We start from the raw sequence: 27,902 nt of genomic DNA on the forward strand, positions 1-27,902 counted from the left end.
CAGGGGAGTGAGGCGGGAGAGGAAGGAGTGGGGCAGCTTTTTGCTAAGCCGCTGGGAACTTCCTTCTCCCCGCTTGGCTAGCGTGTCCTCCTCCCTTGCACATCTGCTGGGGAGACTGAGCGTCAGCCTGGTTTGCCCGTGCTCGCCCCCAAGTGCAGGAGGGCGCAGAAGGCTGCCCGCTGTGGGTCCCCGAGGTGCCGCTGAGGCAGCGTGAGTCAGCACCCCCTCCCTTTCGGAGAGGCCATGGGAACTGGCAGGGACGCTCCTCAGCCTTGGGCTAATATTAACTCTCCCTGACAGGCCCCGGGCAAACCCAGTTAAAGAGGTGTGGCGTCCTCAAGGCGGGGCGGAGGGGGTGGAAAAGCCCAGAAGCAGAGACAACCTAACTCTGTACTCTTCCAGTCACCGGCTTACCCTTCCCAACCCACAGGGATTGGGGGGTGGGACGGTGCAGCTGCCTCGGCCTATAGCGGGGAAGGGTCAGAGGGCGAGAAGGGCTTTGGAGTCAGAGCTGAGCTAGAGATCAAAGTTCGGGGTTTATGGCCACATGACCTTGAGAGCCCTCCTTTCCTCATCTGAGGAAAACAGTCCTAACCAGCCATTCGTTTTAGGCTGGCTGTGAGGATTAAATGAGATAAAGCACATGCAGCTGGAGGGGAGCTAGTGTCTTTGGCTGTCTGAATGGCTAGTTCCCTCGCCTGTCCCTAACATTTTGCTTTCCTGCCTCTTCAACCAAGCAGGGGAAGAACTTCTCAAACAATTCTGCCTTGAGACCTGGAGATGGGATTTGGTGCATTGTGACAAGCTTCTCTTAGCTTACACACAGAGGTAGGGAAGAGCCCCCCAAGGCAGTGGGGTGAAAACGATGGAGGAAGGGGCTAGAAGACCTGATTTACCTTGAGAGGCCATTTACTTAGGGATCCCGAATCCATTTGTGTGCCCAAGGGTGTGTGTGTGTGTCTTGATTACGGAATACCAGGCCTCTGAAATTTGGAAAGGTGAGTTTGAAATGATCGTGAGTGAGCACTCGGGCCTCGGGGGCTTGGGCGAACGGACATGGAAACAGATCTTTTGCATCTCCCTGTCCTTGGAGCTTTATCATCCCCCTGGCAGATAACTGGAGTCTTTGCCAGATGACTCACCAGGGTGGTTTTAACTCCTTCTGTGAGTTAAGAAGCATCTGGAGAAAAATGACAGAAAGAGGAAGGTTTGTTCATGAAAACACGTTTTGATTTGTGTTTTTATGAATCAAACATTGCAGTGAGGGGGGACAAGAAATAAATAATGTATTTGAATAAATAAACAAGGTAACTCAGCTAGCAGTAAGGACTGTGAAGATTAAAAAAAAAACCACCACCAACTTGGCAGTGGCTTCCAAGCTTGGGCGAGCAGACAGCCGATTCACCTGGAGGGCTTGGTGGAGCCGGTTCCTGGCCCACTCCTTGAGTTTGTGACTCGATAGGTCAGCTCTGGGGCCCGAGAATGAGCATTCCTAAGAGGTTCCCAGCTGATGCTGCCAGTCCAGGGACCACACTTTTGAGAACTGCTGACTTCTATCAAGAAGGATGTTGGTGAGGGGCTACTTTTTGCAACAGCTCCTTTTTCAGTGGACTGGAGGCAGAAGGGGCAGAAGGTATAGGCTAGTTTGCAGTTCTCTTGTGGGAAAAGATAGTTGCAAAGAAAAGGACATCATAGTTTGTCTCCCTTCCCAGTCTACTTGGGTTAGGTTTTGGAATCTCATCACTGCTCTGTGGAACTGGGGCCAACGAGGCAATCTTAAGACAGCAGACAACGCAGTCCTCTGTGCTCTGGAATGTTCTTTTCAACTTGTTCTTGTGAGGCAGCAGTGTAAAGGTCATATCTGAGTCGAAACGTTTCAGAAGCACCCTGAAACCACACAGATAGACATTCTTGTTCTAGTTGTAATAGCTCAGAGCTCCCTGGGTTCCCATGTCAGTAGTTACATACAGAGTAGTTGTGCTTTTGTAAAAATCTATCTGCACCTGAAGTAAATATCAAAACTCATCATGGGTTCATAGATTGTAAGATTAGCCAAGGGCAGGGACCATAACTTCATCTGCCTGCCCTCCATGTTTAGCAGCATGCCTGACAGGTGATGGGAAGCCATGAATGTTTGTTGAGTTCAAATATTCACTCAATCATCCATTCATTCATTCACAATCAAGCACTAAACCAGGTGCTGGAGAGACAATGGCAAGGGAGGTAGATCCAGCCCCTGCCTCCTAGAGTTTATGGACTAGAAGGGGATGCAGACAAGTTGACAGGAATTTCCATGCACACTGTCGTCTTAAGTTCTGTGATAGGGGAGTACAGGGTGCTATAGAAATGCATAACCTAGAGAAGTCAGGAAGGCTTCCTGGAGGAAGTGACGTATAAGCTGGGGGGTGTGGATAAGGAGTGGGGCAGACAAGGGAACCGAGCAGAGAGCTTTCCAGATAGAAACATATGCAAAGGTCCAGGGGTGAGAGGGAGTAGACACAGGCCCTGATGAGCATGGGGTAGAACGGGGACTAGGTGAACAAGCCATCACTTTTAGGGGACATTAAGAAAATGTCTTAGGGACCTATGGGAATTAATCTAATCCCCAAGGTGGGGAACCTCTCTACAATGATGACTGGTTTCTGTTTTGAGTTGGTTCTGTTTGTAGGTCCCAGAACTTCACTGCCTCCCACCTGTTGAGCTCTGAGATCTGGGCAAACCTGTTTGGATCAAGGAAGTGGCTGGTTGAACTCTTCACTATCAAAGAGCATTCTTGGAACAAAAGTGACAAGTCTATGACAACGTGGTTTGAGAAATACCTTGTGCCCCAAACGGTTGTCGAAATGTTCTTGTGTACTGTAGTGTTGATGACTTTGGCATTTGGAGAGGCACAAAGAGTTTTCCGTGGCCTCTGTTTGTAGGCCTGGTATTAAGACTCTGTCTAATGACTCTGTAACCTCAGGCCAGTCACTTAGCTTTTGGGCATCTCACTTTTTGTAGCTACAAAATGAGGATCTGTTTGCCTATAGGAACATTCTGGAATTTTTGTGTAGAGGAATGAGATGATGTTTCTGAAAACACTGGAGTCCTGCAGGCAAAGTTCAAACATCCAGGATGTTGGTTGTTAAAGGCATTTAGTTGTTGGCGTGACAATGGCCACTGCTAACTGTGTATATTTTAAGAAAATTTTCAGCCTCAAATCTGTATCTAGCTTATTTCCATAAAAATACTTTCTACTTGTTTTTGTACAGACTTTCTTCTCTTCCAATTGTACAGAGAATAGTAGGCTCAGAAACTTGAGGATAAATTTTAATATACTTGGAAAACCCATAACTTCTTAACTAAAAGTTTGTGTTTATGAGAGAAATGTATGTAAGTCTCAGAAACTCTTTGAATCCCTTATATTCCATTTAAAAATACTTTTTCTTTGCACACTTCACATTCCCCCTGCTTCTTTCTTCATCAGGCAATGCCTGCTTTGAAGATCTTGGGTCTTGTTTAAACTTGAAGATTGAATAACTTTCCTCTGATGGGCTTTTTTTTTTTTTTTTTTTTTTGCCTTTTTTTTGTTTGTTTGTTTGTTTTTTGTTTTTTGTTAGTTTTTTTCCTGTTACAGCCAACCTGGATTTTCTCCCTTTCCATTTTGGCTTTATTTGACCCTAAGAAATACTTAAGATCAGACAGACTAAAGTTACCTGTAAGGGAGATGTGGAATTTTCTAGTTGTTTCAGACATGCTATGTGTCAGGCCAACTCACTTTTGCCTGGCAGCCATGAAAGAAACTCTCAAGTATGAGAGATGGAGACAGGTGTTTTTTTGTTTGTTGGTTTGTTTTGTGTTTTGTTTTTTTTTGGTGGGATTTCTCTTTTTGTATGCTCAATTTCCTTCCTATTTCAATTTGCCATTTTGCTAGAATGGCATGGGAAGGAGAGAAATGAAATTCCACCTTAAAATGCCATAAATGTGCTCCAAGCAGGAAAAATGGAAGCTACTAATTCTAAGTGTCTGAAGCCAAATGCAAAGTATAGTTCTTGGCTGAGAAAAGAGCTAATCTCAGTTTTGTTTTTTGTTTCTTTTAATCCTAAATTCCAATGTCTAGATTCCTAAAGGGAAGCAATTAAAGACTGCCTCTAACCAATCTTTGGGTGAGAAGCTTATCCAAGCCAACTCCTGTTCTTCTGATCGATGTCTTAAGGATGTATAATTGGAGTCGGAGATTTGAATTTCTGTATTTTCTTAAAATCCAAACATTGCACCAGATGGAAGGACACTAGAAGCTCAGTGTAGTGATTTATTTTGGGCTCTATGAGGCAGGCTCATCTTGGAAGGCATCAGTTTCTGTGGTGAGCCTGGCAGGATTTAAAGGTGTGTGCCCAGATGTCAGCACCAGCCTCCTAACTGGTTTCCTTAACTTCTGTCCTGCTTCCTTTCGGTCATTCTCCCAACCACTACCCTGGTGGTATTTCCAAAACATACAGAGCCTCTTCTGACTTGCTCCTGCTCAATATCCTGCAGTGGCTCCCCATCACCCATTGAATTGACTCCGGACTCCTAAGCATGTCAGTCTGCTCCAGCCAAGAGCACCTTCACCACATCTGCCGAGAACCCCCTCTCCTGTCTTTCCATATATCTTTGGCACACTGTCCTGTGAGCCTTCCTCGCTGGAGCTCTAGCTATCATCCAAAAAGGACCAGGGCTTCTCTCCTCTGGGCCTCTGGGGCCCCCGGCTGCTGGATAGTAGGCACCTCCTTTGCTTGCAATTCTTGATTTACACCTCCGTATGTCCTACCAGGCTGTGAGAAAATTGATGGTAAGGATGTGTCTGATTCTGAATGCCTAGAGCCTAGGTTCTGGTTCAGAGCTGGTAATCAATAATTTTGCATTGAATCAATGAATCAATGAGTGGGATGGGGCGGGGGATGGTGGTGGTGGTGGTGTTCTGGTTTGCTAATGCTGCCCATTATGCAAAATGCCAGAAATGGATTGGCTTTTATAAAGGGGGTTTACTTGTTTACAAATTTACAGACTGAAGGCCATGAAAATGTCCAAATTAAGGCATCAACACAAGTATACCTTCACTGGAGGATGGCCTGTGGCGTCCGAAAACCTCTGTTAGCTGGAAAGGCACGTGGCTGGCGTCTGCGTTTCAAAATGGCATTCTCCAGAATGTCAGTGTCAGCTTTCAACGGCCATCTTCAAAATGTGTCTTTCAGCTGTAGCAGCACTGAGCTCCTTCTGTCTGAGTTTTTATAGGACTCCGGTAAACTAATCAAGACTCACGATGAATGGGCAGGGCTACACCTCCATGGAAATAATCTAATCAAAGGTCTTACCCACAGTTGGGTGGGTCACATCTCCATGGAAGCAACCTAATCCAAATATCCCATGAGATTGGATTAAAAGATCATGGCTTTTTCTGGGGGACATAATATATCCAAACTGGCACAGGGGGTTCTTAATAGATGTGAAAGTGTCTCAATAGAAGGGGGAGCCTATAGCGTGACAGCCAAAACAATGCTTTAAGAAGTATAATTTTTCAGATTGGTGATGCCTGGTCCAGTGTTCCCCTGGCCCTAAGTTCTTTCAAGAAAGCTTTGCTGTCAAAGATGGGTGACAATGGACAGGTGAACTCCAAAGAGAAGAAAGTAGGTGGGGAAAGCAATGGTAAAGAGTTAGAAACATGAGGAAAATGAGTATTTGGAGATGTGGGAATACTTTGGACTTCTGTGAGAATATGCTGAATTTCAAGGTGACACTAACTGATTTTCATGAATTAAAAAAAAAGAAAAAATCACGCTAATCACCAGAGCTCTCAGAGAGGATTTTCAGGGAATAAAGCAAAAGATACCTTCAAGGTTGGTCACCAAGAGTGGTCAGAATAAGACAAGTCATTTCCCTCAAATGAAATGCATGTGTTTATCCCTCAGATTTCTTAATTGACTTTAATCTATACTAGGAATTGTATCAGAATAATTTATTACGTTATTTTGTTTCCAACATATACTCAGTTCCTTTTAACTATGTGTTCTAGTTTGCCAATGCTGCCAGAATGCAAAACACCAGAAATGGATTGGCTTTTATAAAAGGGGGTTTATTTGGTTACAAAGTTACAGTCTTAAGCCATAGGTGTCCAAGGTAACACATCAACAATCGGGTACCTTCACTGGAGGATGGCTAATGGTGTCCGGAAAACCTCTGTTAGCTGGGAAGGCACATGGCTGGCGTCTGCTCCAAAGTTCTGGTTTCAAAATGGCTTTCTCCCAGGATGTTCCTCTCTAGGCTGCAGTTCCTCAAAAATGTCACACTTAGTTGCACTTGGGGTGTTTGTCCTCTCTCAGCTTCTCCGGAGCAAGAGTCTGCTTTCAATGGCTGTCTTCAAACTGTCTCTCATCTACAGCTCCTGGGCTTTCTTCAAAGTGTCCCTCTTGGCTGTAGCAAGCTTGTTTCTTCTGTCTGATCTTATACAGTGCTCCAGTAATTTAATTCATACCCACCCTGAACGGGTGGGCCAACACCTCCATGGAAATTATCCAATCAGAGTCATCACCCACAGTTGGGTGGGGCACATCTCCATGGAACACTCAAAGAATTACAATCTAATTAAATCTAATTAACACTGATAGGTCATCAAAGATAATGGTGTTTGGGGACATAATACATTCAAACTGGCACACTATGCATTGGAAATAAATGATGGCAGAGGAGTGGGAGATAATGCAGCAAATTACAAAGATCACAGAATTTTAGAGCTGAACAGGGTCATGGAGAGCATGCTTTATTTTATGGATGAGCAAAGCAAGCTCTCAAGAGGCAAAAGAGGTCTCATAAATGGTTGATGGCAGATCTGAAACTGGATTCTACTTGGAGTAATCTTTTTCCGGCCTATCGTTGTCTTACATGAAAGGGTGTTTACGAAGTATTCCATTGGTTATTCTTTTCTGGGTACTGTCTCTTCCAAATAAATAGTCATTGATTTAACAAAAAACCAATGCAAATCTATCTATGAAGGGGAGCTGGTAAGCTTTATTAACCACATGGGAATGATGCTCAAGAGCTCTACACCAGGCAGAAAGCTAAGCTAAGGATGGGTGGAAATGAGTAGGGTCAGGATGGTGACCATCTGCAGGGGAGACAGATTTTGTAGGGGAAGGAGCATGGTAGGCTCATGAGGGAAAGGGAAAGTATAGGTAGTTCAGGATCAGACTTTAAAGGTTAGAGATTCTCATTAAAAAAAAGTAATAATAATAAAAGGCTGCCAATAGGCCCACTGCCCACACGTGAAGCTCACAGTGGCTGGGTTTCTTTCTCTTTTCTGTTTTCCAGTCCTTTCAGAATCTATAGTAAAGATTCTGTAGAAAACATCTAATTCAGAAAGTTCCTTCCTCCAATATTTGACTTAAAAGAAAACTCCCACATCATTTGGGGCTCTGCTTTCAGATGTACAATGTATTTGGTGTGCAAAAAAGACTGAATGTATTTTCTTTTAAGGAAAACAAAAATTAGGAAGGGGCTGGTGAAAAGTCTGTCTTCAAGTCAGCTTACAGACCCTAGTGGGGATGACTCCAGATGGGGGTGCCGAGGGGGTTTGCGGAGACTTTCCTCAGCCCTGGGGAAAGAAGATGTGCCTATTAGAGGCACCCGGGGACACGAACGTCACCTTTCTGGCTGTGCACAAAGATGGAATTAGAGGTGAATTTTTTCCTTTGCAATGCAAGGCTGCAAAGAAGAGAGGCAGGGTGGACGAGATCAGGAATGCTCCCAGGCCCGTGAATCCCACTGAGCTGCTATGGTGAGGGCCGCGCTGCCCGCCCACATCGGGCAGGAATTTGGAACCGTGAAACAAAAGTTATCTACATACTTGTCTGCAGTTCCGTGGCTGGAAGTTTCCCTGAATTCTCAGCAGTTTCCAGATCCACCATCTCCCTTCCCTAAATCCTGTGTCCACAACTATTTCAGAGTAATATGTGTTTTACTGGGAGTGACCAACCATCCTGGCTGGCCTGGGACTTAGGGGTTTCTTGGGACACGGGATTTTCGGTGCTGAATCCAGGAAAGCCCCAGACAAACCTAATGGCTGGTCACCATCAGGCGGTACCAAGGTTTTGTTTTAGAGATTATTTCTGCAACCAAAATCAACACCGTCAAACATAAGTTGTCAGAGCTAAAATCTCTATGGACAAGAATGAGCTAACAGAACACCCAACTTTGTAACGAAAGACAAATATTATGGTGTAGGTATATACATGCTAAGACATCTCCCCCAGATAAATAAAGCCTCATACATAAGTAAACGGTACCTCTTTATCTCCACCACACAGCCTTGTTTAAGAAACAAATCTGCTAGCCCATGGGATGGGCTGAGGCTTTTGGGTGGAGAAGAATTGTCCAGTGACTGGGGCAGGGCTGTTTATCTGGGCTGCCCATTGGAATCATCTGGAGGGTTATAAAAAAACACGGTGGACAACCAGGCCCTGTAAAATCAAAATTCCCAAGCAGGGAATTGTTAAAAACTCCAGAGGCGATTGTAATGTGTGGACAGGTTGAGAAGCACTGGTCTAGGCAAGAAAGGGATCCATATCTGTTTCATAGCTAGAGGGATCACAGAAATTAATATCCAATATAGCACCTGTCATCCTGATGTATTTCTCCGTAACGCTTCCTTTTACTCTCAAAACTCTCCAGATTCCAATAACATGATTATCTGAGATAAGATTCCTTTTTAGAAATCTTTTTTGTTGTAATTAAACAAAAACTGAGGTACAAATTACAATAAAGTGTGCAAGTCTGAAATGTACAGTTTAATCCATTTTAACATATGTTTATGCCACAAGGTATAGAATATTTGCACCATCCCCAAGACACCCTTATCTCCTCTTCCAGTGAGAAGCTACCCTCACCCCTCAACCCCCATCAATTTTGGCTTTATATGCATGGAATCAGACAGTATGTATACTCTTTTGTGTCTGACTTCTGTCACTCAATGCTATGTCTGGGAAATTCGTCTATGTTATTGCATGTATCACAAGTTTGGTCTTTTTCACTGCTGTATAGTATTCCATTATATGGATATACCATAGTTTATTTACCCGTCTACTATTGATGACCATTTCGCTATTGGGAGTAAAGCTTCTTTAAACATTATTGTACCTGTCTTTTGGTGCACATAGGCATGAGCTTTTCTTGGGTCCACTCCCCTTAGGTGTTTCACAACTGGTTGTCTAGCATCCATAGCCAGGCACTTTGGCTGAAACCCTTTAATCTTGGGGTGTCAAGTGGGCCTGGGAGAACATGCTTTTGGCTCTAAACTCTAGAGAGAACCAGCATTCCATTCAGTGATCATCAGAGGTGCAGGATGACAGCGAGGCAAGGGTGAGGTGTGGGGTGGATTCCAGTCAACTTGGTAATTGGGGAGGGAGCTCTTGGAAGAATCTGAAGTGACACTTCAGAACCATCTGGGTGTGTATTTTCAGCCTTATATTATGGAAAATTGCAAACAAATACAAAAGTAGAGTGGGAGAGTGAAGAGCATATAAAACCTTCATGTACCTATTACTCAATGCAATTATCAACTTATGGCCAATCTTCTTTCATCTATACTCCTACCTACTTTCCCCCACCCCACAGTTATCTCTAAAGCAAATTTCAGATATCATATAATTTCATCCATGAAGAGCTGGGTATTTACCTCTCAAAGATCAAGGGCTCTTCTAAAAAAATAAAATCTCAATTTCATTATGATGCCTAAAATATTCACTGTAATTTCTCATTATGATTAATGATCCAGTCAGCGCTTACATTTCTTCCATTGTCCTATAAGACAATTATTGTTATTAAATATAAGACAGTTTGTTTGATTCAGGATCCAAATAAGGCCTATGCAGTGTGATTGGTACATTATGTCACAAGCCTTTTTGAATCTATAGGTTCCCCTTCATCTCTTTTTCCTTAATTTTTTTCTATTTTTGGTGGTTGTGGAAGAAAGCAGGTCATTTTTCCTGTGGAGTTTCCCACAGTCTTAATTTTGCTGATGATATCCCCAGAGTGTTGTTTAACGTGTTGCTCTAACACCTAGATTTGTTAAGTTGGCAGTGCGGTTTGATCAGAATCGATGTGATTCGTTGTGGCTCACAGCACACCTGGAAAATGGTGTTTTCCCCTCTCTGATCTCGTCCCCACCCCTTCCCTCTGTCTCCACCACCCTGGCCTTGGACATTCGAGGTACGCTCCCTCCACAGGGTCTTTTTTGCAGCTGTCTCCTCTGTCTGGAAACTTCTCCCTGCAGATATCAACTTGGCCAACTCTCTCATCAAGTCTTTGCTCAAATTTTCTTTATTTTCCTGAGGCCTGCCCTGGCTGCCTATCGGATATGTGTATTATCCTCAGTCCTTCTGACCCTGCTTTAAGTGTTTTTTTTTTTCCCATAGCACCTTCACCTCCTAGCACACTACATCATTTTACTTATTTTGTATGCTTATTATCTATTTTCAGTCATCCTCCTCCACTCCACTAGATTGTGAGCTCCACCGGGGAGGGCTCTTTGTTTTGTTCAAGTGCCTAGAACATCACCTGGCACATGGTTAGTAAGTTTGTGTTGGATGACTTAATAAAAGTGTTAATTCATCCAACTCTTCCTCCAACTCTTCTTCCTGTAAAGATAATAATAGAAAATGTTTATGGAATAACGTTTCTGCACAAGGCATGCTATGTGCTCAGTGCTGACTTATTTCATTGTCACAATAGCCCAGGAGGTAGGTCCTGTTATCACTTCTTTCTACAAACGAGTGTGGTGGACATTGGAATGCATCACCACATCCCCCTTCAAGGAAGGGCTTGTAGCCTCAGCTGCTGGAAGTGTGGTCAGCAGATGGTCTCTAGCAGTCAGCCTCCTTGGAGTTTGCCCCAGCTGCAGAGCGCCTCCTTCTTCAATGTCACAATCATCCTGGGATGTCTGAATCTGATGACTGATGCACGCAGGGGGACGAGGGCCCAGCCATCCAGCCAATGAGGCCCAACTGTGATGGACCACATTTGCTCTTGAGTTTCCCATGGGGCAGCTTGAGGCTTTGTCAGGCCTGCGTTGCAGCTCAGCTTTTCTTTCTGCTCAGTCCTGCTTCCTCCCTGTCCCTTCTACAGGTGTTGATCCCTAGTAAATACCCTACAAGTCAAACTCCATGTCAGCATCTCCATCCTGGACACCCCAACTGGCGAGACCAAATCTAGACAGTTAGAATGGCCTCTCCAAGGTGGCAGTCTAGTAGGTGGTAGAGCAGAGATCTTACTGAGTGGTCTCTTTGAACATGTGCCTTCTCTAGGCTCATCAGCACTATGGCTCAGCCTTCTTCTGGGTTTTATCTGTTTTTGTGAGACAGCCTAGTAACATTTAACACGTTTCTATAGAAAACTGGGTACTTAGTCACAGATGACTCATTTTCATGGCATGGTGGGAAGACAAGTGGTAGGTTTCCTGTCTAGCAGCTAGACAAAGGTTCAGAAAGGAGTTCAGAAGTGTGATGCCTTGAAGGAAGGGCAACTGATCAAAGGATGGGAGGAGGACTGGGCTGTGCTGAAAGGAGTAGTGGTAGGACTTCAGAAGGCAGGGAAGGGACTTCCATGGAAAGCCCTGACAGCCCTCGGTCTGTTGGGCAACTGGGAGCCTCTGGGCTACTTAAAGAGAGAATGGTTTGATGAGAATGACGCTTGAGCAAGATAAACACAACACATGGGGTGGGCTGGCGGAGGGGAGGACTGTAGGCCAGCAGGCGAGATAGACCAGCTTCAGGACCAGTGATGTGGGCTCAGACCATCTGGGGACATCAAAGACAGAGAGACAGTGACGAAGTGGAGAGACACCATCAGAGCAAAAACCCCAGCGCCTCTGAGTGGGGGACAAAAGTAGCAGGAGTGAATACAAGATGCATTCCATGCCATTAAGCATGAACACATGCTTAATTTTACTAGTAATCTAAGAAATGTAAATGATCAGAACCCTAAGATTCCAGTTCACCTCTCAGGATGTCCTTCTCATTGTTTCAATGAGGTTTGGGGAAATGGACATTGTCCTGTGGGATCAGTACAACCCTTTTAAGAAGGTGATTTCAAAGTTCTGACCAGATACGTTTAAAAGATGATGTTATTTGATTCTCTGATTTTGGTCGAGTTAACCATGTGAGGAATGGGCAAAGCGTTGAAAAGGATCACACTTCCTAAGGTGGGCATCCCTGGAGTTTTTGCTTTTGTTGCTTGGAGCTTTTGGTGGCTTGGGGACCATAAACCTTGCCCTTATTTCCCTGTCTCCACAGGGGGATCTCTCCCATATGTTCCCGTAACATTGGCCACTTGCTTTTTTGTTTGTGAATCACAGGCATCACTGTAATCCATTTATACTCTGCTCTACCTACACCATATTTTGGGATCTTCACGATCAGGGTGACCCTGGGTGTTTCTCTGACGCCTAACATAGAGTAGGTCTTGAGAAAATATTTGATGAATGAATGATTGAAGGGTTAGTAGTGGGCAACAACTTATTTCCGAGCCTGGATTCTGAAATTCAACAAAACCTGTGGGCTACAGGTTTGAATGTGCAAGGCTACCAACATAGGGCAGCGATGGTTGATACGATTTTAATCTATTTTCATCAATGACTCTTAGAGCAAGGAGTTCCGGAGTCTGCTGTTCGGCTACAGAGTCCAGTCTGTAGGGCTTTTCTTTGTGCTTTCTTAAGAAGTATGTATATTCTTCTGGTTCTGTCTGGCTTCTGTTTTTGGATACAAGCTGAACTCCCTTCTAGCTCATTTGACCACTCAAGGAAAAAGATAACTTTAGATCCCCAGTTCTAGGGTAGGTTGTAGAACTAATTCCTTCTTTCTTTAATTTGGCCTTCCTCAGCATATTTGAGTTCCTCTTTGACCTACTATTTCAAGGATACTGGAGTGTCCCTTGAAGAATTTCCCTTGTTTACACAATTGCAATAGACACTTAACCATAAACTACCTTTTACCAGAGTTCTCCAGAATTGAGTGTGGATATTCTGATTGCTGTGGTTTGACTACCTCAAAGAGGTGATGGGAGAGGTTTTTTAACTCAGAAAGAGTAGGTGTCACACTGTTGAGGACATGGAGGCTGTAGGTGTGGAGCACTTGTTTGTAGAATTTGCTAATAAAGAGGGGACAGAGTGATAGTGGGAAGGAGAACAAGGCCAAGTAAAGATTTCATGTCTAAATGGGATTGGGAAAGCCATAAGGACCACACTCCACTTTGTCTAGTTTATGGATGGATGAGTAGAAAAATAGGAGAAGGAAACAAACAGACAAAGGCACCCAGTGTTCTTTTTTACTTCAATTGCTCTTTTTCACTTTAATTATTATTCTTGTTATTTTTGTGTGTGTGGTAATGAAGGTGTCAGGGATTGATTTAGGTGATGAATGCACAACTATGTAATGGTACTGTGAACAATCGAATGTACGATTTGTTTTGTATGACTGCGTGGTATGTGAATATATCTCAGTAAAATGAAGATAAAAAAAAAGATTTCATGTCTAGGTGGAGAACTTGTTACATCTGTAGGGTCAAAATTTCATACGCATGAGTGGTTTTTTTTTTTTGGCTTTTATAAAGGGGGTTTATTTGGTTACAAAGTCAGAGTTCTGCAGCCATAAAAGTGTCCAAACCAAGGCATAAACATGAGTATACCTTCACTGAAGAAAGGCCATCAGCATACGCATGAGTTTTTATTGCACCCAGATCACATGAAAGCCAAAGGGCAGAGTGATAGGAGCTGAAGGGAAAAGCAAGCTTGAGGGGTGGGTATAAACGTAGAGACAGTTCAGCAGGTAAAGCTGGGCTGGGGTGGGGGAGTGAGTGGAAAGGCAGAGAAGTACAGTTCTGCAGATACAGAGATGATGCAAAAAGTTTGGAAGCAAAATTCCAAGAGAGATGATCAAATCAAGTTTGTGCAACCACAGTATGGTTGGCTTGTAGGAGGTTCTTATCCCTGAATCTACATTAGAATCACCTGGGGAACTTAAAAAGCTGAGGATGTTGGTCCCATTTCCACGATATTCCAGTTTAATTGGCCAAGGTATAGGTTCTGGTGATTTTAGTGTGCCAGCTGGATTAAGAATGACTGCTTGGGACTCAGGAAAAAGGGATACTATTTCTTCTGGAGGTGGGGAGGAGCTTTACATTGAGAGAAAAAGAGAGATGATGAAGAAATTTGAAGATAGACAGTACATATATAATATCTTACATTTCTACTTTTCTTCATCAGACACTTTAGTGCATAGGTATTGCCCGGGGATCTTATTAACATATACACTGATTCAGTAAGTCTGGGATGGGACCTGAGAGTCTGCATTTCTAATAAGCTCCCAGGTGATGCCAAGGCTGCATGGGCATTGACCACACTTTGACTAGCAAGGCTTAGAGCTTACCATTTACAAAGCACTTTCATATCTACCACCTTATTTTGTATGACTTATGATATTATGAGGTAGGTCTTACCATCTTGATTTTATGGATGGAAGAACCTGAGACTCACAGAAAGAAAGAGGAGCAGAGAGTGGCTGTGGAAAAGGATGACTGAGGATTCCTGGGTCACCTACTTTACACCTGCTGCTCATTTGACCGACTTCCCTAAGATCACATGACCAGCAGAGCCCAGGTCCCCAGTGCTATTCCCAGTGTCTGCCATTTTGCACGCAGCAGCCTCCCCGAGCACATGAGCGATCATCATTATTCATGGAAAAGAGGGGCGAGGAGAAAAGGGAGCTTAGGAAGAAAGGGCGTTGCGAGAAGCCATCACCGGGAGTTAGCCAAAGGACAGGGGAAGGATGTCCATGGAGGCTGAGCCAACTTGTGTTGGACTTCATAAGTCTGAAGTGGATCCGATGCTTCCATTCCATTTGGCTGTACTAGAAACTCTGGACAGGAGCTGAGAAGGCACACGGGTGGACTTGGTGGAGTGTCAAGGAGATGAGGAAATTTATAATATAGGGCAGCAGTTCTCAACCTAGACTGGGCATCAGAACCACCGGGAGGGATTGTTCAGCACAGATACTGGGCACCACCCCCTGCCTTTCTGATGCAGGAGGGGGTCAGGAGCATCTGTGAACCACTGGAGAAACACTGGAGTAGACCCCCTGAAGGAAAATGAGGCTAGTTGGAGCTAGAGTGGGCGGTTTATCCAAGTGCCTTTTAGTGACGAAGTCCAGGGTGCAACCAGCTTAAAAGAAGGGAAAAGTGACAATCTGGTGGACTGAAGGTGGTACAGGTTGGCCAAGTCTAATGCATGTCCTGTTGTACATCTACTGAACCCACTGGGAGTGGAAGAAGTTGCAGGCTCTCTGAGTGATAGAGATGACCCCAAGGAAACTAGATTCTCCTGAGGGAAAGCTCAGCTTCTGCAAAGGTGAAGACAAAGAAGAATGATGTGGGAAACAAGGTTTGGGGAATCTGACCCTGATGGAGCAGGGGTGACTGTCAAAGGAAGCAGTGGTAGAGGGGCTTGAACCAGAGAGGCTGGGATGGAGGAAGCAATGGGTGAGCAGGATGAGGGTGAGAAGTACACACGGAAAGCAGGACGGAGCAAGGGTGGGGCAAGTGCCCCGACAGGTAGATAGTAATTCATCACAGATGTAATAAGACCTTCCTCTTGCATGAACTGCTGGCTTTTCAGACAGCTTGCACTGCCATGACCTGGTTTGCTCTTCCCAGCATCCCCGTGGGTATGCAGAGCAGGTGTCATCACTTTCAGCTTATGGATGAGGAAATTAATCACAGCGACAGTTATGTAACTTGCCCATAGAGTCCTGACAGCTGCAGAGCTCAGGCCTTCTGATTCGGACTCCAGGCCTGTTTGTGGGAGTGGATGAGGGCTACAGGTTAGGGTGCTCTCAAGACAGGCGTGGGTGTGACTCTGTGAACCCAGCAGGGTGGGGTGGCTGCAAAGACCGGGGTTCAGGGATGGACCTGGTCCCTGAAAAGGATCCTTGATGGGTTAGGCTATTTCAGTTGGCAAAGAGCAGAGACCACGGGGGTTTGGTGGAGGGAAGGGAGGCAGGGTGGAAAGCTTTGGAGGTCACAGAGGTTGCTCAGGGTCTAGTGTTACTCTGGCTACCAGCTCTTCTGGGGTTGGGTGGGGTACGTTAGGCTCCCTGTGCTACGTTCCTGCCATTATGGAAATTTAGCTTCTCTCTGCCTCTGCTTCTACCATTCCTGCTACTTCAGACTCACTCTTGTCCTTCTCTTTTCCTTGCAGCTGCTGCCCCCATGGCTCCTGCTCACCACCATTACTTGTATATCTCTACTTCTGAGACCATGCTATGATCTGTACCTTCTCTGTGTGTGTATCATATGGAAAGTCCCTAAGAATGAAGACCGCCTCTATGGTCGGTGAAGCCTGATATCTGCTCCAATATGCTGGGGCCTAGGTGATTTGGGGCCATGCAGGTGTCGGGAACGGGCTGTGGGCACAGCAGAACCTTTGAGTGACAGGCTTCATGCCCTTGCAAAAGCAAAACAGAGCCCCTGTCCTGGGGGATCTGCAGAAGGATTGAGATGCAAAGCAGGTTTCTAGAAATCTCCAGGATTTCTGGATAAGGGGAATGAGCTGAGCTTTTGTGCACGCACAGGTCCACGTGCAGCAAAGCATGAACACGGGGTCTATGTGGAACTGGTGTGTTCACACATGCAGTCATGCTGTTGGGACCTGCTTTGAAACAAAGAAAATTCCATTCTCACTTCTATACTCCTAACCACCAGCAAAAGTGCCCAAACTGTGGAAACATTACTGCTGAAGCCATTCCTAAGGCAGCTTCTGTGAGAGGCGTTTAAGCAGGTTTCAGGGCCAGAAGTCACAGGGCAGGGATTTGAGCTTCATAGAAGGAGGGGGTGGGGAATGGGAGGTGAGTCCACTGAAAATCTTCCAGCAGAGGCTGAAGGCTCACTTCCTAGCCCTTCTGCAAACAATTGGTTGGGGGTGGGGGCTGGATCCCAGGGTCTTTGAGGACCCTCCTAAGCTTTAGTAGGGACCACCTTCTGCTTTTGCTGTCCACCCTAATCCTCCCCAGCCAGAAGCAGGAGGGCTCTTGAAAACTAGGTCCAGTTCCATTCCTCTCACTCAGGATGCATTGCCAACAGAGTGAAATAGAATTAAAAGCAAATACAGCGGGAAATACTATATCTGTATGTTGAGGCTGTTTCTCATATGGTTTCTTTTGCCAAATGCAAGTCAAAGCAAATGGATTCTTTTCAACTCCCTTTGTCCTTCACTGGCACTGCCATTGGTGCCTGCCATTGTCTACAAGGGCTTATATTGTTTATTTCCCCTGCTAGGCTGTGGGCTCTCTAAGCAGGGTCCATGTCTCTTCATAATGATTTACTTGTGCATTTGAACATCTCTTTACGGGGACAGTACCTTTTGTACCCACCAAGCCATTTGATCATCACACTTCCTAAGGGAGGGAATGTGATATTCATTTCATAGGTGAGGGTTCCATAATTTGCTCAAGGTGAGATGGTTTATTGGCTTAGAGGGCTTCAAATCCTGGCTCTGCTTATCACTCCCTTTGGGGCAAAAGCTGGTTATTTGACCTCGTCCAGTCCTGTTTTTTCCATCTAAGGGAAGATAACACATACCCCATAAGACTACCGGAGGTTTGAGATATTATACATTTATATAAGACCTTTAGTTCAGCACCAGTTCCATAGCAAATGCTCAGTAAATGCTAGGTATCATTACCTTGAGCAGAAGGTCTGTGTTTTATTCCTGAGTGATTGTTATTAATTATTATTTATTGAGCAATTATAAGCAAAGTCTTGGGCTGCACACTTTACCCCCAGTTAATCTTCCCCAAATCCTGCGAGGCTGGCACTATGATTTTTCTCTTTCTTACAGATGAGGAAACCAAGACTCAGAGAGCTCCAGTGCTTTAACTGAGCTTACCCTGCTAAATGACATTGCCGATATTTAAATTCGCATCTTTCTAACGTGGATACTTGGGCTTGTTACCATTATTGCTAAACTGCCCCCCAAGTCGTTCATGTCTGTACTCCCCTTGGTGCCTCAGCTGAATTCTGGGTTCAAAGAGAGGCAAGAATGGCCACTTGGCTCTGCCCAAATTGCTTTTGATTTGGTTTGTTTCCTGGCCACCAAACAGCACAAGGGGCATCCATGTTCCAGATATAGATGTGTGGGTGGTCCCAGTGCCCCGGGATACCCTGCCTGGCAATGTCAGGCTGGGGACTGGGCGGGTTCACACGGTGTCTCCCCCCCACTTCCTCCCAGGGCAGGTCCTTCCGCTGCTTGTCTCCTGTTCATTGTTTCACCAGCCAGCAGTGGGCTTGCACATAGAAGATGCTCAATAAACAGCATTGGGGAGGGAGTACATGGGTGATGGAGGGCAAGCCCTAGGTTTTATGTGCATTATATGTGTAGGAGTTTGGGAGGGAGGGAGGCAAAAAGAATTGCAGACCCCGACCAGATATGATTTCACTCAAAAGCATTTTGATGAAAGTGCCGAAGGAAGCTAATATTAATCATATTGTCTGTTCAGTACGTTGTAGTTTATGCTGATCATCTCTTGCCAGATGAGTTCAACATCTTACCTCATTAAATCTTCCCATAGCTGCAACGGCAGTGGGTCTCCATTGGATGGAGAGTATATTATAGTGACTTAGGGAGATTAGAAATACATGGTGGTCACATCAGTGGCAACCTGCATCACCCTTCCACCCCCATGAGGGTTTCTGCGAAGGGGGGAGAGGGGAGAGCACAGCTTCCCCACTCCCCTCCTTGGAGCTCTGCTCTATGAAATTACATTTCCTCTATTTTAACTCTGCAACAACTGAGGTTCAGAAACTTGCTCTGGTCCAAGACCATATAACAAATTCTGAGGCAGAGTTAGGAATAAAACTTGGCTCTGTCTAGCTTTTGCTGTCACAACACTCTGCTGTGTATTGTTTCATGAACTGAAACTTAAGGAGAATTGGATTGATTTTTAACTTTCCTCTTGACAACTCTAATTTTCTCAGTCTCCTGCTGTTTTGTCTGTAACTGGAAGGAAGCCTGTGTTGATCTGGTTCATTCTCTTAGCTTGAAGTGGGGCTTAATGTCAATAATTCTGAAAGTGCTTGGGATCAAGGTGATACTGAATACAGACTACTTTTGTTAATCTGAAAACGGCTGAATTGATTATTTGCAAATAATTTTTTTTTTTGCCACTGGCAAAAACAATGAGAGTCAGACAAATTAGAACAGAAGCAAATCAGAGTTTTGGAATAGGTATTCCATCTTCAGGATGCCAGACTTCGGGATAGAAATATTTTAATCATTGAGTGTATTTACTTACATTTGTTTTCCTTGAGATGTTGGGCAGTGTGTGAACAAAAGCTGGATCGGAATAGTTAATCCCGTTTTCTCAATGTATGGTTTTACTTGCACATGTGCTTAATGCAGAGTAGATGCTCAAGCCGTGCTTGTTGAATGAATGATAAAATGTAGCCTTGCCTGCTTATTCTAATCTCCTGTGCCATCTTTAGCACTGGGACTTAATACTCTTTCTAGTCCCCCAGAATAGCATTTCGGGGTTCACTTTTAAGTATTCTAACTCAAAACACAACACTACGGGAAAACAGTGTTTCTGACGACGAACTTGTGGGAAAAGCTACTTTGCTTCATCACTTGGAATCTTGCTATTAATTCCATTCCCAGGCATGTCAACAGTTCGGTTTTTTTTTTTAAAGCAATTTTATTGAGAGATATTCACATAACATACAATTCTCCAACAGGTGATTTTTTTTAAAATTCAGTTTTATTGACATATATTCTCATATCATACAATCATCCATGGTGTACAATCATCTGTTCACAATACCATCATATAGTTGTGCATTCATCACCCTAATCTGTTTTTGAACATTTTCCTTACACCGGAAAGAATCAGAATAAGAATAAAAAATAAAAGTAAAAAAGAACACCCAAATCACCCCCCCATCCCACCTTATTTTTCATTTAGTTTTTGTCCCCATTTTTCTACTTATCCATCCATACACTGGATAAAGGGAGCGTGATCCACAAGAATTTCACAATCACACTGTCACCCCTCATAATCTACATTGTTATACAATCGGGTTCAAGAGTCAAGGCTACTGGATTGGAGTTTGATTGTTTCAAGTATTTACTTCTAGCTATTCCACTGCATTGAAACCTAAAAAGGGTTATCTATATAGTGCATAAGAATGTCCACCAGAGTGACCTCTAGACTCCATTTGAAGCCTCTCAGCCACTGAAGCTTTATTTCATTTCATTTTCATTTCACATACCCTTTTGGTAAAGAAGATGTTCTCAGTCCCACAATGCTGGGTCCAGATTCATCCCCGGGAGTCATATCCCGCATTGCCGGGGAGATTTACACCCCTAGGAGTTGGGTACCACATAGAGGGGAGGGCAGTAAGTTCACCTGCCAAGGTGGCTTAGTTAGAGAGAGAGAGAGGGTCACATCTGAGCAACAAAGAGGCACTCAGGGGGAGACTCTTAGGCACAGTATAAGCAGGTTTAGCTTCTCCCTTGCAGCAACAAGCTTCATAGGGGCAAGCCCCAAGACAGAGGGCTTGGCACATCAAACTGGCAGTCCAATATTTGTGAGAACATCGGCAACAATCCAGGTGAGGAAGTCCAACACCTCTGCCTCCTCCCCCAGCTCTTCAGGGGGGCCTGGGATATATATGTTTATTCTCTGCCCAAATTACTTTGGGATGTGTTGCTATGTCACTCTAACCTATGCAAACCTACCATATCTCACTTCCTACTCAAAGTTCCATGTAGTTGATCCAACAGTTGATTTTTACATTTACTTGCCAACATGTGTTTTGCAGGGGAGGCAGGTGGGTGTCCTGCTCAAGTGCGATGCTGGGGCTTGAGGCAATCTGCACGTGCTTACTCCAGACTGACAGCTGTCCTATTACGTCACTCTGTCACATCCTTCCCTTTATCTCAAATTGAGCTTCCAACTACCACCTGTTTGAGAAATCATATTAAAAAAAAAAAATCAGCACTTAAAAAAAGTAGCTAAGTTCTATCTAACTCGTTTTAAAAAGTTTTGCTTTATTCAGGTCCCAGCTGTAATGCTTAATGAGCCCTCCCATCTGGGTATCTTTCTGTATTTCAGTTTTCCCCGGCTCCACACACACTCAATCTGGAGGGGGGCGGGCTGGGTTGTGCTTTGTGTTTCATCCCTGTAAACTTATTCTAGGTCTCAAAAGGCCTCATAAATCTGCTCCCCAGATGGAAGCCTCCATAAAAGGCTCCTCTCTTTGTGCGAGTCTCAAATTTCCTTTCAGTGTAAACCCAAAGAACGAATAATCAGATAGATGAGGGAAATCGTAATACAAAAAAAATAAAAATAAAAAAATAATAATAATAATTTTTAAAACGTGACTGCCATTGGGAATTCCAACTTCCCTCCTTCGTTTCTGACGAGGCTGAGCCTGTAACAGGTTAGCGGGTGAGTCCATGGAAATGAAAATCAAGGATGGACAGAAGGCTGTTCATGGATGTATGGCTTTGAGGAAGCAAATGTCACCAAGTGTTAGCGTTTTAATAACTTATTTCTCAATAAGAGTTTCGTACCATGAGTTTGAACTGACAGGTATAGTGTACAGGAGCCTAGAATTAATTTTTCTCTAAAGAAGAAAGAAAAGGGACAGGTGAAATTGGAGGTGAAAGGTGCAGAAGCTTATAGCATGACCTTGAAAATGGTGTGACCTTGGCAGCCAAGAGCTGACCTTGCAGGCTGGGGAGGCATTGGTGGGGCTTTAGAGCTGGCTGATGTCCATACAGCACTGACTGATGACCCCAAGCAGGACAGCAAGCTTTTCACCCCCTTGGAGGAGCTCAGCAGCAACCCCAAAGGCTCCCACTCTCTCCTCTCCCTACCCATTGCTGTACAATGCACTTTGGATCATGGATATAAAACACACAGTCTTTTTTCTACCTGGTACACAGTTTTCTCAGGTTTTTAAGACTTCTAAAAAATTATTTTATCATCCTAATGTATATATATGACATAACATTCCCATTTTAATGACATTCAAGTATATGATTCAATGGTGTTGAGTATATTCTCAATGTTGTGTTACCATCACCTCCATCCATCCAGCACCAAAGCTTTTCCATCGCTCTGAAATTATGATTGTTTTTTGATGAGAAAAGTCCTACATTTCATTGAAAGGATTTAAACAGTACAGGGCAACACAGAGAAGAAACTTCAGCCTCTTCCTTCTTTCTTCCAGCTTTTCCCCCTCCCTCTAGGTCACCGTCATGGAGGAGTTGACTGTGAATCCTTTTGTATCAACATAAATCATGTGCTGGACTGTTTTATATTAAAGAAATGGGGTTCACTTAGACATCTCAATTTGCAATCTGTTTTTTGCTTAAAAATAACATGGATATTTTCTGAGATCAACACATGAAGAACTAACTCTTTTAGAGTTATATTATATTATATATTGTAATATATATCAAAATTCGTTCAACCTTATTGATAGAATAATAACTTGTCAGTTTTTACTGTTATAAAAATACTGCAGCAGAACTCATGTATATATAAGTACTGAAGCTTTTCTTTCTGTAGAATTGAAATCTTGACAACTGGGATTCCTAGGTATGCCAAATTTTAATTTTAACAGATTGACAGTTTAATTAAAAGAAAAAAAAAGCAACTCACAGTGCCACCAGCAATGTATGACAATACCCATTTCTCTACATTCTCACAAAGACTGGCTGCTACCTTTTTGTGAAAGATAGCTCACTATTGTTTTAATTTCTAATACCTGGATCACTTGTAAGATTGAGATTGAGCATTTTATTTCATGAATTTATTGGTCATTGTCATTTCCTCTCGTGTAAACTGCCTGTCTATATATTATCCTTCATAATTCTTTTGTATTATTTCTCTTTTTATTATTAATTTATAGGATTAAAAAATAGGGAGAATAACCCTAAGGCTATTACATTAATACAAATATTTTCACCCAATCTGTTATTTATCTTTTGACCTTGTGGTGTCTTTTGTCCTACAGACACCACGACACTGTGGCAAAACATTTGTGTAGTCAAAATCTCTCAATCTTTTCTTTCTGGCTTCTGGAATTCTTGTTTTGCTTAAGAGCTTTATTTCAAGCAAACATGTTCTCCTATATTCTAAAAATTTTATCGCTTATTTTTGACATTAGAATTCCTAATCTCTCTTGGGATTTATTTTTAATATAGAATGAGGAAGAGGGCATCTAATTAATTTCTTTTCCAGATGCTTTTCAGTTATACCATTTTCCTGCTTTTGAATTGATGTACTTCCTTTATAATATATTAAGTTCCCTATATATCCTTGGATCTGTTTCTGGACTCTATTCTTCTCCATTGATCTGTTTGTCTGTTCCTGTGCCAATTCTATAGAATTTACAATGGCTTTAATCATTAGTTTTAATGTGGGCAAGGACAATCTCCCTCACCATTTTTCTTTTAAAACTTTTTTGGGGGCAGTTTTCACACATTTACTCTTCTATGTGAATGTTAAATTTATCTCATCTATCATGTAAACATTTTCCTGGTGTTCTGAATGAAATTCTTAATAAATTATCACATTCATTTTAAAAGATAATATTAGTGCATTAAGTCTTCTTCACCAGGAGCATTTTGTTTTATGTCTCTGAATAAAAGTCTATAGCTTACTTTGTCTAATTCTATACATTTCTTCAGAGATGTTTTGTGTTTTCCTCTCTCTGCTGTGCATAAGATTATTTTTCCATTTCCTTGTTTAGTTGGTTATTGCTAGCATAAATAAGAGCTTTTGATTTTTTTGTATGTATTGTATGTGGCTAGCTCACCAAATTCTTAGTACTTATAATAGTTTCTTAAAAGTAGAATCTTTCAGTTTTCTAGGTGTAAGTCATCTTCATGCATGTATATTATAATCTTATTTCTTCAAATATTTCTATTCCTCATTTAATTTTCTTGTCTTATTGCATAAGTGAGAACTTGTAGAATGAATAATTTTGGTGAGGGAGGCATCCGTGTCTTAGCTCAGATTTGAATGGCAATAGCCTTAGTATTTCATTAACATGTAAGGGTTTTTTGTTGTTGTTTTTTTCAGGCTTAATTAATTCACTTTATTTTTCTTGTATAAAATCCCTACGTGGTGCCCAGGGTGGGACCTCCACACCGAGACTCTGGTGTGGGGCTTTACAAGTTGATGGATGAATTCTTGAGAGGGAGACTTGCTGCACATGGTCTCTTTCCAGATACTAGGGGTGAGATTGCTGCAGGTTTTGGAGGTGGCATGGAAGGCAGCCTTGGCCAAGTTGCCCAGGGTGGCCGTGTAGCCCATGGCTGAGGTATGTCCATTGTCAGTACCAGCACTGGGGTCCAGACGTGCTTGTGCTCTGGGAAGTGGCGCCCCAACACAGAGCTGCAGAGTCCTGTCACCTTGCCAGGGACATGCATTCCCCTGATGCCCCGCCACCCAGGGACAATGGAGAGCTTGGCCAAGATGCTGACCCTGCAGAAGGCAGCAACTCCCTTCTTGGAGCACTTAACAGCCAGACCAATGTGCTCACTGTAGACCCAGATAGTGACAAAGGCCTTGAGCAAAAGCATGTTTGCTTTTGCATAGACATAAATTTCAAAACACCATCCTTGAGGGACGTCCCTGGGAAAAAGTCAGTGACCTCAGGCCCCTTGATGGGCAGAGAGAGGAGATAGCTCTCCTCCAGCTTGGTGACAGGGGCAGGGTGGGGTACTCCTTGTCTTTGGCCTTGCATCCACGAGCTCCCTGGCCCCGAACTCAGCTTCTGAAGCCTCCGCAGAAGCCGCCCAGGCCTCCCTGGGGCCCCCAGCTGCACCAGCGTCGCCCGCCATCTTGTCTCTTCTCCTAGAAGTTGTTGCTGGTTTTTGATAAATAATATTTAAAAATCGTAATTAGGTAGTTTTTCTTTCCTCCCTACTTAGAATTGGCTCTTCTTTTCCTTGAGTATTATTATTATTTCCCTCTTCTCCAAATAAACCACTGTAGAAATTGTTAGTATCAGCTGGTCAAAGTCTCTCAGTTAGCAGTGGGTGCCATATTTAGGGAAACTGCTGCATCTAATCAAGGCACTGGAGGTGTGGGTTTGGAGATGCCATTGCATCCAGTGGGGCAGGGCTCGGCCTTACAGTAAGGGGTGGAGGCGGAGTGTGTCATTCCTGAAAGAGTAGAGAGAAAACTCAAACAAGAGTCCAGGAAGCATCAGAGCAGGGTGAGGAGAGAAGATTACCAGCTATCATCCATCAAAATGTCAATGTGAGCCAGGGAGGCAAGGGTGGGGTTGATAGTGGAAGCCCAGTGAGATCCCTCACCACACCTTGGGTAGAAAACTTCAGAAACCAGTGGGGCACAGAGTCTGGTGAACTGGAACTAGTCCGGGCAACGATGGGTTAAGGAACAGGGAAACACAGCTTGGGGGGCAGAGGTGGGTGGTTCCATTTAATCCCACAGCTCAGGGCTCCTTGCCAAAGGCCCAAGGACTTGTTCCCTTGTCTTCTTTAGGGTTGCCTTGCAGACAGAGTTTGATTCTCTATAGATAAGCAATTATTTTTCCTTCTTCACTATTAATACTACAAGCATTTTCTTGTGTCATTAGGATATATGACCAGGGATCAGAGCCTGAGTTCATGCTCTATCTCCTGGCCTAGGACCACGTCAGTCATACTTATATATTTGAGAAGCTTGTTTGTTAAGTGTTTGTTAGTCCCTAAAAAGTCTTTGTGAACGTAACTTTGATGAGCAACATAAAATTCCCCTTGAGGACTTGCCCTGATTTACATGAACATTTGAGACCACTGCTTCCTAAGCCTCAGCCACCCTGAATCTCTAGAAGGATCTTGAATTCATCGGTTCTCCTCCCTTCCCCCATTTGTATTTGATATCCTGCCACCAGTCCCCTATATGCCAGGCTAACTTGTTCTTCTTCCCTTTTAAGTTCCAACTTAACAGATATTGCTTCTGGCAAGATTTCCACGCCATCTTCTCCCCTACTGGTTAGAGTCCCTCACGAGTGGCCCCACAGCATGCTGGCACATCACTCACGTTCCTGGCAGCAAACAGAAGACCTGGTCTAAACGGGTCATGGAGAGAACTTCATGATGGACTATTTTCAAAGATATGGGCAGGATTACAGAAACCCAACAGGGGAAGCTAGAGCACCCTTGGCTAGGCATCACGGAAACCATGATCATTTCTAGGCCTGAAGGGACAAGAAGAGGAAGGAGTGCCTGGAACCCAGAGAAGGCTCCTGACAGAAGCTTTGTTAGAGGAAGTCCTCCTTACTCCCCTCCCATTCTTCATCTCCTGTTGGAGCCTTCTGCTGGTCAACCCTATGGGAAGCCAGGAGGTGAGGTTGCCCTTTGGTACTGTTCATAAAGCTCAGCATCCGGAGGTCTAGAGCAAGCTGAAGAATGCACCTGAGGGGTAGACTGAAGATACCAGCACCCCAGCTTACCTCTGTGCAGTACCCGCCCCCGGTGTCGTCTTGCCTGCTGCCATCTTGGTTTCCCACATGCTCACAGAACATCCTTGAAATCGGAAACTGTGCCTTATCTCTTTGGGGGAAATACCTCCAGGAAATAACTGGATGGGGGAAAATCAGTAATGTGTACATTCATATTTACAACACCTCTATAACACTGGAGAATAGAAATGCCCCCATGTGTGAAGGAATTTGGCAAACCAGCCAGGATGAGTCATTATACAGCCATGAAAGACTCTCGCACAGACTCTTTTAACTCCTGTAAGTGGGGGTGGAGAATAATAAATGACGAAAAGAAATCACACTGATTATAAATGGGCCAAAATGTATAGATGTGGCTTGACAAGGATAAGAGATGAAAGGCACATATATTCACAATAATTAAGAAAACTCACAAAATGTTAAATCCCACCGTTTAAGGGAAAACAGCAAACTTCTGATAGAATTTGTCACCAAAATGAATGCAAAGTAATGAGAATAGGATTGTTCACAACATTAAAAAAAAAAGGAGCGTGTGTGTGTGTGTGTGTGACAGCTTATTTAAGGAGGCTATATTGGGGAAAGCCACTCTGCTTTTGTCAGCCCCCTCCATGCCCTCCAATATTCTCATTAGATATGAAGCACTTTTTCCGATATCCTGTGAAATTGTTTGCTCAGACACAGCAAAGGGTCTTTGAAGTTTCTTGAACTTTAATGTGTATATGAATCACCTGGGGATCTTGGTAAAATGTGGTTCTGACTCTCCAGGTCTGAGTGGAGCCTGCAATTTTGCATTTCTATCAAGATCCCAGATGAAGCTGATGCTACCGGTTTCTGACCACAGTCTGAGTAGCAAGGCTTTAAATCACTGGGATTTGTTTGTTTTTTTGTGTGTGTTGTTACCTTTAAAAACTTACACTTGCTGTTGATAAATATACAGTTTGTACTTCCTTGTCACCCACTTTTGGGAATTGAATAACGTTCTCCACAAAAGACATGTTCAAGTCTTAATCCACATTCCTGTGGGTGTGAGCCCAACTGTAAATAGGACCTTTAAAGATGTTATTAGGAGTTCACCCTAATTAAAGGGTGAACTCATTTGTGACTAGGATCTTGGAAGATCCTGTTTAGATGGGGCCAAAGTGAATCAGGGTGGGCCTTGATCCATATGGCAAAGTGTTTATAAACAGGAAACCTAGACAGAGATGCAAACAAATGAGCAGGAACAGGAGAAGCCATGTTGTGGGATCAGAGTTGCCAGCCAAGGAACCCCGGGGATTGCTGGCAGCCAGCACCACAATACTACAGACTTTGGGAGAAAGCATGGCCTGTTGAGAACTTGATTTTGGACTTCTGGACTCCAAAAC

The 27,902-nt window shown here is 43.7% G+C and overlaps 1 long non-coding RNA gene across 1 annotated transcript; it reads left to right on the forward strand.

Annotated features, from left to right (window-relative positions):
* Positions 1 to 659: 659 nt before the first annotated feature.
* On the forward strand, positions 660 to 27,902 carry LOC119539983. Its single transcript, XR_005217987.1, has 3 exons — positions 660 to 828; positions 16,256 to 16,427; positions 26,011 to 27,902. It is a non-coding gene; the product is annotated as an uncharacterized LOC119539983 (long non-coding RNA).

The sequence above is a fragment of the Choloepus didactylus genome, chromosome 7 (genome assembly GCF_015220235.1).
Source record: "Choloepus didactylus isolate mChoDid1 chromosome 7, mChoDid1.pri, whole genome shotgun sequence".
NCBI classification, from domain to species: domain Eukaryota; kingdom Metazoa; phylum Chordata; class Mammalia; order Pilosa; family Megalonychidae; genus Choloepus; species Choloepus didactylus.